This window comes from Henckelia pumila, chromosome 2, assembly GCF_033568475.1.
Source record: "Henckelia pumila isolate YLH828 chromosome 2, ASM3356847v2, whole genome shotgun sequence".
In the NCBI taxonomy this organism is placed as follows: Eukaryota; Viridiplantae; Streptophyta; class Magnoliopsida; order Lamiales; family Gesneriaceae; genus Henckelia; species Henckelia pumila.
In genome coordinates this window covers 141,355,326-141,368,862 of record NC_133121.1, presented here as the reverse complement: position 1 = coordinate 141,368,862, position 13,537 = coordinate 141,355,326, and the positions used below count along the sequence as shown (strand labels likewise).

Here is a 13,537-nt window from a genome sequence, read left to right as displayed (position 1 = left end):
AAAGCCAAAGTTACGACTCACTGCTCTTTGATCCGGAAATCAAGAAAACTGCTAAAGCTTTGCGAAAAGCTAGAAGAGAAGAGTTGCAACAAATGGCTGAAGAAAGAGAAAGGGAAAGAGCTGTCAATAATGCTCAGGTGCCGATCAGAGATCACTTTCGACCGGTGATCAATACACATTATTCTGGGATTGCTCGGCAGAACATCACGGCGAATAAATTTGAATTGAAGCCAGCTCTGATTAATATGGTGCAGCAGAATCAGTTCAGGGGTGCAGCTACTGAAGATCCAAATTTGCACCTGCGTACTTTTTTGGAGATTGCTGACACAGTAAAGATTCATGGTGTTACTGAGGACACCATCAAACTACGATTGTTCCCGTTCTCTCTTAGGGACAATGCTCGTAGTTGGTTGCAATCACTACCTCTTGGGAGCATCACTACATGGGATGATATGGCTTCCAAATTTCTGGCTAAGTATTTTCCACCTGCTAAGTCGGCTCAGTTGAAAATAGAGATTACTACATTCAAACAGCAAGATTTTGAGCAGTTGTATGAAGCCTGGGAGCGGTACAAGGAGTTGCTTAGAAAGTGTCCAAACCATAATTTTCCGGACTGGGAACAGATTGAATTATTCTACAATGGTTTGAATGGGCCAACTCGTATTTCTGTGGATGCTGCAGCTGGAGGTTCGATATTTTCTAAATTTCCTGAGCAGGCTTATGAGATGCTTGAGCAAATGACTGTTAACAGTTATCAGTGGCCGAGTGAGAGATCTGCAATAAGGAAGCCTGCTGCTGGAATTCATGAAGTGGATGCATTCACTGCTTTGACCGCTCAGATGGCTACTATTTCTACACAGTTGGCTGCACTGACCAAAGGGAATCAAAGTTCTAATGAGACAGCATCACTGGTGACTGCCGTAAATTCTGCTGATGGATTTGAGAATGTGGAGCAAGCTAAATATGTGAACAACAGGAATTACAACAATTATCGAGGTAATCCTGTACCCAATCAGTATCATCCTAGTTTGCGTAATCACGAGAATTTTTCTTATGCAAACAATAAGAATGTGTTGAATCCTCCACCGGGGTTCAATACTCAGAATGGTGAGGGTAAGGCATCGTTGGAAGATTTGGTGGGTAGTTTTATTGCAGAATCATCCACAAGATTTAAGAGGAATGAAAATATGCTTGACAGTATGGAGACACACTTGACCAATGTGAGCGCTTCTATGAAAAATCTTGAAACACAAATTGGTCAACTGGCTAATGCATTGAATAATCAGCAGAGAGGTGTGTTTTCTAGCAATACTGAGGTTAATCCTAGGGAGCAATGTAAGGTTGTTACTCTTAGAAGTGGTAAAGAAATTGGGAATGATAATCCAAAGGCAGTGGATGATGAGGAAGTTGATGAGATTGTGGTGGAGTCCGAAAATTCTGATAGCAAAAATTCCAGCAAGTCTGCAGTTGTTCCTGAGAAACCTCTTGTGTCAAAAGCTGTTCTACCATATCCTCAGCGGTTCAAGAAGAAAGCGTTAGATGAGAGGTTTTCTAAGTTTCTTGACATTTTCAAGAAAATTCATATCAATATTCCATTCGCTGATGCTTTGGAGCAGATGCCACACTATGCTAAATTCATGAAAGATGTGATGGCGAGGAAGAGAAAGCTTGAAGAGTTTTAAACAGTGAAGTTGACAGAGGAGTGCAGCGCCATCCTACAAAAGAAATTGCCACAGAAACTGAAAGACCCAGGGAGTTTCACTATTCCTTGTATTATTGGTGGTGCGACTGTTAATAGGGCATTATGTGATTTAGGTGCAAGTATTAATTTAATGCCTTTTTCTATTTTCAGGTCTTTGGAGCTTGGCAAGGTGAAACCAACCACGATTACTCTGCAATTGGCTGATCGTTCTCTTACTTATCCTAGAGGAGTTGTGGAAGATGTACTGGTAAAAGTAGATAAGTTTATTTTTCCTGCTGACTTTGTAGTGCTTGATATGGAAGAAGATCAAGATGTCCCTCTAATTTTGGGGAGACCATTCTTGGCGACTGGCAGAGCGTTAATTGATGTGCAGGAGGGTGAACTAACTCTACGAGTTGGTGGTGATGCTGTCACTTTCAATATCTATAAAACCATGAAATACCAAGAGGAGGTACATTCTTGTAATCGCATTGATTTATCTAATTCTTATGAGAATAATTTTTGTGCAGGATTGGAATTGGAGGACGTTTTGGCGAGGTGCTTAATTAATTCCATAACCCAATTTGATGGGGATGATTGGGAACTTAGAGAGCAATTTCTCTCTCTTGAAAGTTTGCCAAAGGAAAAAGATGGCCAAGAAAAAATTGAATCATTGTCTTCGGAAGTCGAAAAAGAGGTATCAGTTTCTACTCCTGAATTGAAAGAACTTCCTGGTCATTTATGTTATGCATTTTTGGGAGAAAATTCGACTAACCCGGTAATTATTTCATCTTCTCTTACTCATGATGAAAAAGATAAATTATTAAGAGTCTTGAGAAAATTTAAATCTGCGTTGGGTTGGTCAATTTCTGATATCAAGGGAATTAGTCCCAATATTTGCATGCATAAGATTTTAATGGAGGAGTCATATAATCCCTATGTTGATCATCAAAGGAGGTTAAATCCTGCGATGAAAGAAGTGGTAAAAGCTGAGGTGTTGAAATTATTGAATGCGGGTATTATTTATGCTATTTCTGACAGTTCTTGGGTGTCACCAGTACAGGTTGTGCCGAAAAAGGGAGGTATGACTGTAGTTAAAAATGAGAAAAACGAGTTGATTTCAACTCGTACTGTTACTGGTTGGAGAGTTTGCATTGATTATAGAAGGTTGAATAAGGCTACTAGAAAAGATCATTTTCCTCTTCCTTTTATTGATCAGATGCTTGACAGGTTGGCAGGTTATAAACATTACTGTTTTTTAGATGGCTATTCTGGCTATAATCAAATTGCTATAGCGCCAGAGGATCAAGAGAAAACAACTTTCACATGTCCCTATGGTACTTATGCTTTTATGAGAATGCCATTTGGTTTGTGTAATGCACCGGCTACTTTTCAGTGGTGCATGATGGCAATTTTTTCCGACATGGTGGAAGAGGTCATGGAAATTTTTATGGATGATTTTTCTGTGTTTGGGTCTTCGTTTGATCATTGTTTGCACAATCTGACCCTTGTTTTGCAGCGTTGTCAAGAGAAAAATTTAGTGCTTAACTGGGAAAAATGCCACTTCATGGTGCAAGAAGGCATCGTACTTGGGCATAAAGTGTCATCTAATGGGCTTGAGGTGGATCGAGCAAAAGTGGTTGCGATTGAAAAGCTTCCACCGCCAAATAATGTGAAAGCCATTAGAAGTTTCTTGGGACACACCGGGTTTTATCTTCGCTTTATCAAAGATTTTTCTAAAATTACTAAGCCTTTATGTAATTTGTTAGAAAAAGATACATCATTTATTTTTGATAATGCGTGTTTACAGGCGTTCACGAAAATCAAGGAGGCACTAATTTCTGCGCCTATTATGATTGTGCCTGACTGGAAGGAGCCGTTTGAAGTAATGTGTGATGCCAGCGATTATGCTGTAGGAGCAGTTTTGGGACAACGAAAAGATAAGATGTTTCGGGCGATTTACTACGCCAGCCGCACTCTTGACGGAGCACAACAAAATTACACCACTACTGAAAAAGAGATGCTGGCTGTGGTGTTCTCCTTCGACAAATTCAGGTCGTACCTCATAGGCTCAAAAGTAATTGTTTATACTGACCATGCAGCTATTCGTTATCTCTTTGCCAAGAAGGATGCCAAGCCAAGATTGATTCGGTGGATACTCTTACTACAAGAGTTTGATTTCGAAATTAGAGACAAGAAAGGGAGTGAAAATTTAGTAGCGGATCATCTGTCTCGCTTGGAGTTGGAAGGAAAAGTTGAACATGAACTCATTAAGGAGCAATTTCCTGATGAACATATTTTTGAGGTAAATTCTAAACTTCCTTGGTTTGCAGATTTTGCTAATTTTCTTTCGTGTGGTGTTATGCCTCCAGATCTCAATCATCACCAAAGGAAGAAATTCTTTCATGATGTCAAGTTTTATCTGTGGGATGATCCGTTTGTGTACAAGAAGTGTTCGGACCAAGTGATAAGGAGATGCGTGGATGAAGCTGAAGCAAAAGAGATTTTGGAACAATGTCATTCTGCACCGTATGGTGGTCACTTTGGTGCCACACGGACAGCCGCCAAGGTACTTCAGTCTGGTTTTTATTGGCCAAATTTATTCAAATACAGTTATACCTTGGTAAAATCATGTGATAGATGTCAAAGGATGGGGAATATATCTAGGCGTCATGAATTACCGCTCACAAATATTTTAGAGGTTGAATTATTTGATGTGTGGGGTATTGATTTTATGGGACCATTTCCTATATCCTTTGGGCAATCGTATATTTTATTGGCTGTTGATTATGTTTCGAAATGGGTGGAAGCAATCGCCACCTCCACTAATGATGCTCGTGTAGTGGTGCAGTTTGTGCAGAAAAATATTTTCACGAGGTTTGGAACACCAAGAGCCATTATCAGTGATGAAGGTATGCATTTTTGCAATAAAATCTTTAATTCATTGCTGACAAAATATGGTGTTAGGCATAAAGTGGCATGTGCATACCATCCACAAACAAATGGGCAAGCTGAAGTATCCAACCGGGAAATTAAGCAAATTCTGGAAAAGACTGTCAACACGAACCGGAAGGATTGGGCAGTTAAGTTGGATGATGCACTATGGGCATACCGGACCGCGTTCAAAACTCCTATTGGCATGTCTCCATACAGGTTGGTCTTTGGTAAAGCATGCCATCTGCCAGTGGAGTTAGAGCATCGAGCGTATTGGGCGGTGAAAAAGTTGAATTTTGATATGAAAGCTGCTGGAGAAGAGCGATTGTTGCAGTTGCATGAGATTGAGGAGTTTCGTAATCATTCTTACGAAAATGCTAAGCTCTACAAAGAACAAACCAAAAAGTGGCATGACAAAATATTACTGAAGAGGGAGTTCGAGCCTGGACAACATGTATTATTATTTAACTCTCGTCTCCGCTTATTTCCAGGTAAGTTAAAATCAAGATGGTCTGGTCCGTTCATCGTGGTGAAAGTGCATTCCTATGGCGCCATTGAACTGAGCTGTCAAGATGGTCAGACATTCCAAGTCAATGGGCAGAGGTTGAAACATTATTTTGGCAATGAAGTGCGGAACATGGAGAAAGTTGCCTTGATAGACCCTGCATAAACACTCCAGAAAAGTCGGGCTGACGACGATAAACCAAGCGCTCTTTGGGAGGCAACCCAAATTTTTTTTTATTTTTTTAAAAATTTTGTTTTATTTTATTTATTTTTTTTTGTTACTTTTATTGAAATTTCAGTTATTTTACTAATTTTGGTCCTAATTCGAAGTTTTATTGCAGGTTCTGTTCTTCACAAAAATCACATTTTGGAGTATGAAATTCGAGAATATAGCGCTCCAGCGCTCTCCATATAGCGCTCCAGCGCTGTTCTTACGTTGGATTTTTTTTTAGAAAATTCGAAAGTTTCGCGCTCCAGCGCTATCTTTACGGCGCTCCAGCGCTCGTATGTGAGCATGAAAGTCGAGAATACAGCGCCCCAGCGCTCCCCATATAGCGCTCCAGCGCTGTTCTGTATCATCAAGGACGAAAGTTTAGCGCCCCAGCGCTCTGCATATAGCGCTCCAGCGCTTTGTCTGAAAAAGAACGGGCGCTCCAGCGCCACTTATATAGCGCTCCAGCGCTATCGGGAAAATGTTGAAAAATAAAAGGGGATCTCAGAATTCATTCAGTCATAATCTTCAAATTTTCTAGCCTTGTTTGCCGCCTCCAAGCAATTGCCCTTGCAATTCGAGAAAAACTCCCACCTGAAACTCTCGGCTACACCATACATCGCACAAATTCATCCTTTCCTCGCATCTTGTTCGAATTTTCGTCATCCGGGTTTCAATATTTTCGCAGCTAGGGATTTCGAAAAAAGGGGCGTCGATTTCTATTATTTCTGTCGAAGAAGTGAGCTTCGAATTCATTGAGGGGCGAAGCCGAGTTGTTCTATATCTTGTCAAAATTTCTCTATTCCGCCGGACTCGACACCAGCCGAGGTAAATTGAACATTTTGGGGGCTGAAAAAAAAAATTCTGCCGATTTTTTTCTTTTGGAAAGGCTCCGTGCTGAGTCTTATTTACATGTTTATGGTGCTTTTAGAATTGATCATCCGAAATTTTTGTGAGAAATTCGTACATGGATTGGAAGTTGATCATTAGGTGGTGCATAATATTTGCTTATTTGTTATTGGAAGGGCCAATGTATGTGACATTGTTGTTCTGCTGAAGATTTGCGATTTGTGCGGTTATATCGGGTTGGTAGACTTGTTATTGTTGGTTGTGCGGCGTGGTAAATTGTTTAGATTGGTTGGAGATTAAGCGGCATAGTGGGCGGTGGTGTACTGTTGTGTTGAAGTATTGCTTGGTTCAATTGAGATTGCACTATTGTAATGGCTCCGAGAAAGAAACAAAAGCAGGGTGCATCTTCGTCCGGTACTTTCGATGCCCATCGGTTTTGGGATGAAGAGGCCGCCAAGAATTATTCTCTCATGGTGAGCAAGAGCATGGTTAGAGAAAGAGGGTTTGATCCTAATTCTCCTCTACCTTTGTGGGATGTGCGACAAGCAGCTGTTGCGCGAAGATGGACGAATTTTGTCCAACATCCCGGTGATGCTGTGATTTCTTTGGTCCGGGAATTTTATGCCAATCTAAAATGTAAGCATGAGCAATTCCATGTTCTAGTGCGAGGTAAGCGCGTGGCATTTGATGGGCACACCATTAATACCCTCTATGGTATGCCATCTATAGATGAGGATGAGTATTCGGCATTCAAGGCGAGTGATGTGGACTATGATGAGATTATTGCCACTCTTTGTGAAGAAGGGGCACAATGGAAGATGAAGAATGAAGCAGTGGTACATTTTCCTTCCGGGAAAATGAAGCAAGACGCGAGGTCTTGGTTTTTTCTGATAGCTGCTCGTGTGCTGCCCACTGGCCACACTTCTGAGGTGACAGCGAAACGGGCTGTGCTGACTTACTGTATTGTCACAGGAAAGACGGTGAACTTGGGGAACATCATTCAGGATTCCATTATTTCGGCGGTAAAGGGCACCACGACAGGTGGATTGCCACACCCTGCTCTGATCACCGCGCTTTGTGCACATGCTGGCGTTACATGGGGTGCAGATGAAGAGCTTTTTAAGGTTAAGGACCTATTACTGGGACTACACGAGAGAATATACCACCCCCTCCGCGAGCAGCCGCACCTCGAGATCGCCCGACGAGTAGCAGCCAGCCACCACCACTACCACTTACTGGAGCGTATGAGCATTTTGATGAGCGATTGACGCGAGTGGAGCAGCGGCTAGACCTTCATTGTCGTCGGACTGATATTTTCATGGATTATATGGTGGATTTCACGACGACTCTAGCCCAGCGCTTTCCTGGCTCCAGTGAGGATCCGCAGTTTCCCCCACCTCCTACGTGGCAACCCCAGGATGATGACATGGGCGATAACCACTGATGGTCGTCGCCATAGGTACGTGTCTTCCCTTGTTCTTTTATCGATTCATTGTACATTAGGGACAATGCACAAATCTAAGTTTGGGGGGGTCTTGAACTGTTATGTTGGTTGTGATTTGGATGTACAATGTTTGATGTTTATGTGGTTGTTGAATTGTTGGATTGGCGAAAGTGGTTGGGTTGAAACGTAGTATGAAATTTGGATAGTTGTTGTTGCATGCTGAATCAGTCACTAGTTCCTGCATCTGTGTTTTTAGTTCTCGTTCGCATTATGTTTTTGCTTGTTTTGTTTTGTGTCAGTTTTATTGTTCAGTTGTTCGTTTTATTTTAATGTTGTCTGTGTTCGGTGGTGTGGTTGTTTATTTGAGAAAACAAAAACAAAAATATGAAAATGAGAAAAGAAAAAAGAAAAATGGCCTATGACGATGAAAAAGAAAAAAAAAATATATAATCTAGTGTTGGCGACATTGGATCTTGAGTTCTCACTTTTTCTGAACTATAACCTTGACTGTCGATACTCCTGATAAGTAGAGAAAATTGTGTGGATTTTGTGAGAAGATTAGCTGATTTGATTCTTAACTTTGGTGATACATACTCGAAACTGAGGTAGATTTTTACAAACAGAGAAATGATTTAGGCAACTTTGTTTTTGAGCCTGCAAGCCTTTGATTTGTTAGTCTTTCATTTGTAGCCTTGCGAAAAAAAAAAAATCCAATTGGATGAAAAAGAAAAGATAGAAAAAGATGGAGAAAGTAAGGTGAGGTGAGGCATTGAAAATGGACTGAAATTTGAGTCCAAAGAAAATGCAAAAAGGTGTAGAATGTATGGAGTAGAGGAGTCAGACAAATATCTGACAATGCCCTGCAACTGATAAACCTAGCCTACTCAATACCGCAGAAAATTATAAATATCCAATTCTATTTGCTTGAATCTTATATGCTTACATTGACTATGGATACTTCTCTGCTATAAAAATTGCTTGCCTAAAAGAACTCCCTGATAAGTCCTGTTGATCTTTGGGAGTAACGGTTGAACTTGGTGGAGAGTGTGTTAAAACTAGAGAGCGGGGTTAATGACTCTTTGAGGCTTACTGATTGCATGATTTGACCAAAAGTTAGGTGGGTAGACAAGATTGGCTAATCACACACACACGAGAACTCTTGAGAAAATTAGCTACACATGGATTAATTGTTGAACATCTGAGGCCAGTTGGGTTAATAAGTTTTACTGTTTTCTTGTGTGTTTTTAATTCCCTGTGCGTCTTAGTATTTTTTTTGTGTTGTTTTGTTTTGCTCGGGACTAGCAAAAGTTCAAGTTTGGGGGGATTTGATGAGTGCAATTTATGCACTTATATTTTATATGATTTAGCTTGGCTTTTATTGTGTTTTGAGCGATATTATGCATTTTCCTTGTTGTTTGTGTTGTTTGCAGGAATTTAAGTGTTATTCATTTTAATCGGCCAAAAGAAGTGAAAAGGAGGTGAAAAAAAAAAGAAATAAAATTGCCCAGACTAGCGCCCCAGCGCTACAAGCCAAGCGCTCCAGCGCTATCAAACCAGCGCTCCAGCGCTGTTGAGGAAATTGGACGGGCGCTCCAGCGCCAATGACGAGCGCTCCAGCGCTGCGCAATCCTAAAATTTGGAAAGTTTTTGATCGAGTTTAAGAAAGGATTTTAAGGCTGATTCTGAGGGATACGAGGGTTAGAGAGAATTTTCAGAGCAGAAAACGGCTATTGAGCGATTGGAAGTGCACAAGAGCTTGAGAATTCGTACGAAGACGGAAGACGGCGGCATTCAGCGACGGAGAAGCTTCATTCTAATTCGTTCTAGTTTCTCTTTGAACTCTGTTTTTTTTAGTTTATGGATTGTTGGAAATACATGAGTTATTTGATCTTGAATTGCGTTATGAACTAATTTCTTAGTCTAGAGGTAGACGGATCTTGACTGGAACCCATGATTGACATATTTTGATTTATATATTTAAATTCTTCACACAGTTTATGTGTGTTTTCCTGATCTTAATGCTTTCAATTTACTGGCCATAGATTGAATGATATTTTATTTAGAATCTATCACTCGAGAGAGGAGATTTTGAATACGACATAGGAAAATACATCTTTGGTGTTTATACTGTTCGAGAGGCGTATAACTCCATAGAAGTCGTTATAAGAATTCTTGTGCTATTTAACGGATTTAATAATTGAACTTTGATAGAGATATTGAGTTTGTTATTGAATACGAATTTCTGCTTGACACTCGAGAGAGGTAGTAGAAAATAATAGGGATTCTTGGCTAATAAACTAGAAGATTTTATAATTGAACAATCATTAGAAATAAATTGTGGTGTACAGTCAAGTGAAGTCGAACCTCTAGCATTCATCACTTATTGAATTTTTTCTCGTGAACTTGTAGTTTTTTTTGTTTTGTTTCTTGCAAATTTTAGTTTTAAAAAAAATCAAATCAACTTCGTAGCTCTACATAGGATTAGGATTATATTAGTTGCAAATATTTGATATAATATCATTTATTCATTCTCCGTGGGAACGATCTGGACTTAAATTCCTGTATTATAACTTGACATCGTGCGCTTGCGAGCGAAAAACACGCAACACGTACTGAGAGAGGACAGGTGACTTGGGGGGATTTCTGTCGGGAGTTCCAAAAATTGTATTTTCCTCCGGCTGTTCGCCAAGCACGATCTATGGAGTTGCTTACTCTGAGACAAGGATCAATGACTATTGATCAATATCAGCAACGATTTCTTGATCTGCTACCTTTCAGTCCTCATATTAATGAGAGTGATGCATCGAAGTATGATATCTTTCTACAAGGTTTGAACCAAGATATCTACTCTCAGGTTGTCGTCTGTGATGACCCGGTATCTTTTGAGACTTTGGTGAACCGTTGCCGTCTTGTGGAGACTAGCAATAGGCGGGCACAGTTGATGATGCCAGGACAGCCTAGTGGATCTTTTGAGCCTCGAGCTCAATCTGTTGTGCAATCTGGACCTACGTCTTCTTCTACTCCTACTACTTCATCTGGATCTTGTGGTTCACGAGGTATGTTCCGTTTTGGGAAGAAGAAGAAGAAGGAGGAGTTTTGTAGTCACTGTGGAGGGAAGCATCCTGCAGCTTCATGTCGGAGAGCTACTGGTGCTTTTTATATTTGCGGTCAGCAGGGACATCTGCGGAGAGATTGTCCTCAGCGCATGGGTTCTGCTAGTGGATTGGGATCACAGGTTGGATCTCAGGCTTCTATTGTTCCACGTCAGCAGCCAGCACCACAGAGTTCTTCTGGTTATCATCCCCAGACTCAAGGGCAGGTGTTTGCTCTGTCTCAGGAGCAGGCTACAGAGGGAAGCAATCGCATGTTGGCAGGTACCTTTCTGTTATGTGGTATTCCTGCACTTGTATTAATTGATACTGGAGCATCGCATTCCTTTATTTCTAGTCGCTTTGTTAAGAGACATATATTACCTTATGTATCATTAGATATGGATTTAGTTGTATCTACTCTGTTGGAGCAAGAGATAGTAACTAAGCGTCTAGTGATGGGTTGCCTTCTGGAGTTTGAGGGTAATGTGTTAGCAGCTAATTTAATGATATTAGCGATGGCAGATTTTGACTGTATCTTAGAAATAGATATGCTGACTTTGTATCACGCTACTGTGGATTGTTATCAGCGTCTGGTACAGTTTCATCCGGATGAGGGTGATAGCTGGTATTTTTATGGTGAGGGTGCGCGACCTCCGATGCCACTTGTTTCGGCTCTGAAGGCATGTCATGTCTTAGAGTTAGGTGGGGAGGGCTACCTCATCTATGCAGTTGATATGTCCATGAGTAGTACGGGTATTGATCAGTTATCGGTTGTCAGCAAGTTTCCTGATGTATTCCTTGATGAGATTCCTGGTTTTCCTCCGGTTCGAGAGGTTGAATTTGGTATTGATCTAGTACCAGGAACTACGTCTATATCCCGAGCACCTTATCGTCTGGAACCATCAGAGATGAGGGAATTGAAATAGCAGTTACAAGATCTGCTTGATAAGGGATATATTCGTCCGAGTGTTTCTCCGTGGGGAGAACCTGTTTTGTTCATCAAGAAGAAAGATGGATCGATGCGATTATGTATTGATTACAGACAGTTGAATCGTGTCACCATCAAGAATAAGTATCCTTTGCCGCGGATTGATGATCTATTTGATCAATTACAGGGTACTTCTGTTTACTCTAAGATAGATCTGAGATCTGGATACCATCAGATGCGGGTACGAGACTCAGATATATCTACGACTGCTTTCAGGACCAGATATGGGCATTATAAATTTCTGGTTATGCCATTCGGTTTGACAAATGCACCGGCAGTCTTTATGAATCTGATGAATCAGGTATTTCGAGAGTATCTGGATAGATTTTTCATCGTCTTCATTGATGATATTCTTGTCTATTCTCATGACAAGGATGAGCATGCACAACATCTAAGGATTGTTTTACAGACGTTACGAGATAAGCAGCTGTATGCAAAATTGAGCAAGTGTGAATTCTGGCTTGATCGGGTAGTGTTTCTTGGTCATGTGATTTATAATGAAGGGATATCTGTTGAACCTAGTAAGATAGAGGCAGTGCTGAACTGGTCTCGTCCGACGACGGTTGCTGAGATTCATAGTTTCTTGGGTCTAGCTGGATATTACCGTCGGTTCATCGAGAATTTTTCACAGTTGGCCAGGTCTTTGACTCAGCTTACTCGGAAAGATGTTTCCTTCATATGGTCCTCGGATTGTGAGGAGTCTTTTCACGAGCTGCGTAGACGTCTTACTACTGCACCTGTGCTAGCTCTAGCTTCTGGATCAGGAGGTTATGTTGTCTATACTGATGCCTCTGGTCAGGGGTTAGGATGTGTTCTGACACAGCATGGACATGTTATTGCCTATGCTTCTCGATAGTTGAAGACGCATGAGAGTAATTATCCAGTACATGATCTCGAGTTAGTCTCCATTGTATTTGCGCTCAAGATTTGGAGGCATTATCTTTATGGCGAGAAATTTGAGATATTCACGGATCACAAGAGTTTGAAGTATTTATTCACTCAGACAGAGTTGAATATGCGACAGAGACGCTGGATGGATCTTCTGAAAGATTATGATTGTGAAATCAAATATCATCTACTGCTGATGCCTTGAGTCGGCAGGTGAGACTTTCTGCACTTCAGACTAGTGAAGTATCTCATATGATTCAAGAGTGCTGTTCATTGAGTTTTACGCTCAAGCACAAGAAAGGGAGAAATGGGATTCGTTTGTATACTATTTTGTCTGAGCCAGCATTGTATTCTCGGATCAGAGATGCTCAGATATCTGATGTTAAGACTCAGCGTTTGGCACGTCTAGCCAATGGAGTTAATACATTTGGATTTCATTTTCAGACAGATGGTTTATTGTGCTTATCTAATCGATTGGTTGTACCTAATGTTGCGGAGCTCAGGAACGATATTCTTTCTCAAGCTCACAGGAGTCGATTATCAGTTCATCCTGGAAGCATGAAAATGTATAAGGACTTGCGAACTAGATTCTGGTGGAAAGGGATGAAGCGAAGTGGGTATCAATTTGTTTCAAGATGTTTGGTTTGTCAATAGGTCAAGGCTGAACACCGACGACCAGGTGGATTACTACAGAATCTTGAGATTCCTGAATGGAAGTGGGAGCACGTGACTATGAATTTTGTTACCCAATTACCTATGACATCACGTCAGTGTGATGCTATCTGGATTGTTGTTGACCGTTTGACAAAATCAGCACACTTTATTCCTTATAACCGGGAGTATTCTTATGATCGCATGGCACGTTTATACATTCAGGAGATAGTGCGATTGCATGGGATTCCAGTTAGCATAGTCAGTGATAGAGACCCGCGATTTACCTCACGTT

General features: G+C 40.9%; 1 non-coding gene across 1 annotated transcript; it reads right to left on the bottom strand.

The window, feature by feature from the left end:
• Nucleotides 1-501: 501 nt before the first annotated feature.
• On the bottom strand, nucleotides 502-607 carry LOC140885688 (small nucleolar RNA R71). Its single transcript, XR_012151107.1, has one exon. It is a non-coding gene; the product is annotated as a small nucleolar RNA R71 (small nucleolar RNA).
• Between the last annotated feature and the right edge of the window lie 12,930 nt (nucleotides 608-13,537).